General features: G+C 44.3%; 1 long non-coding RNA gene across 1 annotated transcript; it reads right to left on the bottom strand.

The window, feature by feature from the left end:
• Positions 1 to 963: 963 nt before the first annotated feature.
• On the bottom strand, positions 964 to 4,142 carry LOC131189185 (uncharacterized). Its single transcript, XR_009152940.1, has 3 exons — positions 3,650 to 4,142; positions 3,465 to 3,532; positions 964 to 1,863 (listed from the first exon to the last, which is right to left on the bottom strand). It is a non-coding gene; the product is annotated as an uncharacterized LOC131189185 (long non-coding RNA).
• Positions 4,143 to 4,368: the final 226 nt, after the last annotated feature.

The following is a 4,368-nucleotide window of genomic DNA, read 5'->3' as shown; positions in this document are numbered from 1 at the left end:
AAGGAAGTTTTAAGCAAACTGCTCATTTCTATTAATTTGAATGAATGAATGAATATTTTAATTTGTATACCGCCCTTCTCCCGAAGGACTCAGGGCGGTGAACAGGCAGATAAAATACAGATACACACAATAATTAAAAACATCCCTTAAAAAACTAATTTAAATTTGCCCAAATGTTAAAATAACATACTCCCCCATAAAATTATAAAATTATAAAACTTTAAAAACCCATCAAATTCAATTAAAATTTAAAGATAAAAATCAGGCTAATTTCTCAGGCAGAGCCTTTTAGAAGTCAACCTTTGAACCTAGAAACACTTCATGGCAAGGGAACAGATTATTTGCAGGATCACCTCTCCCCAATGGTGTCTATTCATCCCATCGGGTCCAGGAGAACCATGCTATGGATTGCATCTATTTGAGTGTCATCTGGTCACCTGGACCCGGGAAGAGGCCCATTTCTATCATGGCATCTGCTCTTGGGGACATTGTCCTGCTCATAGGATATCTGATTAGACCCAATCGTGGTGGCCTTTCATATAGCTTTGAAGACCTGGTTATGTCATCAGGCATGGGGATTGGAGTATATAACAGAGCCATAAGTTTACAATGATGGTTTTTTTAACATGACTACCATTTACTTATTTAGTGGGAAGTTATTATTATTTTATGTTTTTTAACTGTTCTTTGTGTCCCAGAATCATGACATTGAGATGGTAGCCGTATACATTTAAAGGCATGTGAGTTTGTGTGTGTGTGAGAGAGCGAGTGTGGATGGAGGGAGTTAGAAAGAGAGAATATTGCCTAGAGCAGGGGTATCAAACTGGATTTCATTGAGAGCCGTATCAGGGTTGTTTTTGAGCTTGGGGGTGCCAGGGTAGGCGTGGCCAGCTTGACATCACTCATGTCAGGGGTGCCTGTGGTGGCCCGAGTGCTCTGCTAGAGAAAACAGGCTCCTGAGCTCCATTTTCAGCTGCGACAGCCTCCTGCAACCCTCTGCCAGTGAAAATGGAGGTCGAGAGCTCTCTTTTCACTGGCAGAAGCATCGCGGACCTGTCCTTTGCTGTTTCCAGGGTGCCCTGTGGGCCAGAACTAAGCACCCCGTGGGCCAGATCCGGCTCCGGGCCTTGAGTTTGACACCCCTGGCCTAGAGTTCTTTGAGGCATCCAATAAACTCTTAACTAATTTATAGAGCTTCTGGCACACTGAAAATGAATGAATGAATGAATGAATGAATGAATGAATGAATGAATGAATGAGCTGCATTTAGAAATCTGGAATCAGGACAGTGAAGTTTAAGAGGGAGACAAATAAGAGAAGGCTTCAAAGGAAGAAGAGTACATATAATATAAGACTGTTTTGTTAGTGTTCAAACAAGTGCATTGTTTGAACACCTCACAGACAAACACTGTATCCCTATTACATGAAATATGCTCCTGGGGATCACTGCAAGGGTACTGGCCAGCTGAGATGGAAGAAGGGCCAGAGGACCTGCCAATCTACTCATTCATTCTCTCCTCTCCGCTTTCTCCCCTTTACCTACTTCCAGCAGAGGTGGCTGAATTGCTACTCACTTTTAGGCAAACTAGTTGGTCAGCCGATATATACATACATATAGTATATATATATCTTCACACATATCAGCCAGACACTCAAAATCCTAAAATGCTCTTGAAAATTGAGTCCCTCAGCAGCGGCAGTGAAGAGACTAAGCCAGGGAATGAGTTGGGGGATCAGCAATTGTGGTCTTCCTTTCTTCTGACTTTATTTCTGCTTGAGGACAGAGGAGATGCCACCACGACCCCGATAGAGCTCCTTCTGTCGAGACGTTTGTGTCCCAAACTGATTGCTTTGGTTCCTTCACTAGTAGGAGGAAAAATGAAGAAAATTCGAAAGAAAGAAAAGTAGAACTGAAGTGAAGGACAATCTAATTTGTAAATTCATTGGAGAATCTTGAGAATTGTGGTGGCATGGCAGCTTCCCCGGTACCTGGAGGAAACTGTCTATCTAGACCCGTGCCAGTCCGGCTTCAGGCCTGGGTACAGCACGGAAACAGCTTTGGTCACGTTGGTTGATGATCTCTGGAGGGCACAGAACAGAAGTTGTTCCTCTGTTTTTGTCCTGTTAGATCTGTCAGCGGCTTTCGATACCATCGACCATGGTATCTTGCTGCAACGGTTGGAGTGTTTGGGAGTGGGGGGCACCGTTCTTCGGTGGTTCTCCTCCTACCTCTCCAACCGTTCGCAGACGGTGTTGACAGGGGGGCAGAGGTCGACCGCTAGGCAACTCACTTGTGGGGTGCCACAGGGGTCGATCCTCTCGCCTCTCCTGTTCAACATCTATATGAAGCCGCTGGGAGAGATCATCCATGGTTTCGGGGTGAGTTGTCAACTGTAGGCTGATGATACTCAGCTGTACATTTCCACCCCGAACCACCCCAACGAAGCCGTTGATGTGATGACCCGGTGCCTTGAAGCCGTTCGGGTCTGGATGGGGACAAACAGACTCCGACTCAACCCACCAAAGACAGAGTGGCTGTGGATACCAGGATCCAGGCACAGTCAGCTAATTCCATCGCTGACTGTGGGGGGCGAATCATTGGCCCCCAGGGAATCGGTGCACAACTTAGGCATTCTCCTGGACGCACGGCTGTCTTTAGAAGACCATTTGACGGCTGTCGCCAGGGGAGCTTTTTATCAGGTTCGCCTGATCCGCCAGTTGCGCCCCTTCCTTGACCGGGACGCTTTATGCACAGTCACTCGTGCCCTCGTTACTTCCTGCCTGGATTACTGCAATGCTCTCTACATGGGGCTCCCCTTGAAGAGCACCAGGAGGCTCCAACTGGTACAGAATGCGGCTGCACGGGGGATAGAGGGAGCATCGCGTAGCTCCCATGTAACACCTCTCCTGCGCAGGCTGCATTGGCTGCCGGTTGTCTTCTGGGTGCGATTCAAGGTTTTGGTTATCACCTTTAAAGTGCTCCATGGCATGGGACTGGGATATTTACAGGACCGCCTGCTGCCGCCAGTAGCCTCTCATCGACCGGTGCGGTCTCACAGAGAGGGCTTCCTTAGGGTGCCGTCAGCCAAACAATGTCGGCTGGCGGTCCCCAGGGGAAGAGCGTTCTCTGTGGGGGCTCCGGCCCTGTGGAATGAACTACCTGTGGGGCTGATCCCTGATCTTCGGACCTTTAAGCGCGAGCTCAAAACTTTTTTCTTTCACCAAGCAGGGCTGGCCTAAAATTTTAATTGTAGTTTTGTTAGTGGGGCTTTTAAGGGGTTTAATTTATTTAAAATTTTATACATCTATTTTAATATTCAGCGTATCGAATTAGATTTTTAATGAATATTGTATTTTAAATTTTTTTGGTATTTATGTTTTATCTTGCTGTACACCGCCCTGAGTCTTCGGAGAAGGGCGGTATAAAAATGTAAATAATAAATAAATAAATACTTCTAACCCACCTCGGTTGTCTGGAATGCCACAATAGCAAAAGGTCTTGGGAAAGAAAGTATCGAATACATGCCATTAACTGCAAAGACATAAAGAGAAAGAAAGAGAATAAACTTGAAAATAAAAATTTGTGGTCTCTCTCCCAAAGATGGCAAATATGAGTGCAACAACTATTAATAACTGTTTCAAAAGTCACCTGGTTGAGTAATACACTTCTGACCTGTGTTTTATTCCAACAAATGCAGAACATCTGAAGAGAATACAGTACCAAACAGCTACCAGATAAAGAGTGCAAAAATCCGTAATATCATAAATAACAGTAAAAAGGGAGTAAAATATTCAACTCTTAGCTGTCATCTAGTAGTCATCTGGATTGTTGTCAGCCAGGTCTGGCAGCCAAAGAAGAAGTACACCTTCAAATATTTTCTACTGCTGTACAATAATCTGGAGTTACGGAGTCAACGCAATTTCGAATTTAGAGATTATTGCCACTATAGACCATTAACAGCAACATCACAACCGCATCTCCAAACTTCTTATTTTCCCCTCGAGTTAGTTTTATTATTCAGACATGGATATATACAGCCTAGATATTTCAGCTAGGCAATAAATAAAGTTGCTAATGATTTCTGTGGCAATAAAAGACTGCGACAATCTTTTATGACCTTTCCCTTCCAACCCACTCCAGATATAACAACATGCCAAAAATGTGAACTTCAGTGTTCCCTTTTGACTAGAATTCTACAGGAAGGAAAACTGCCTGAACCCCCATCTCTATTCCTTGGAAATAATTTGTGCTGTGTTTTTACAGCATACAAAAATGCCACCGTGAACTATATATTCCTCCTTTCTGTCTGTGTACAAAGATTCTAATGTTATACAAGACCTTTTCCTTCCCATACTTAACAACTGTGA

This window comes from Ahaetulla prasina, chromosome 1 (assembly GCF_028640845.1).
Source record: "Ahaetulla prasina isolate Xishuangbanna chromosome 1, ASM2864084v1, whole genome shotgun sequence".
NCBI classification, from domain to species: Eukaryota; Metazoa; Chordata; class Lepidosauria; order Squamata; family Colubridae; genus Ahaetulla; species Ahaetulla prasina.
The sequence above is the reverse complement of the archived record's forward strand: the minus strand, read 5'-3'. Positions and strand labels throughout refer to the sequence as shown.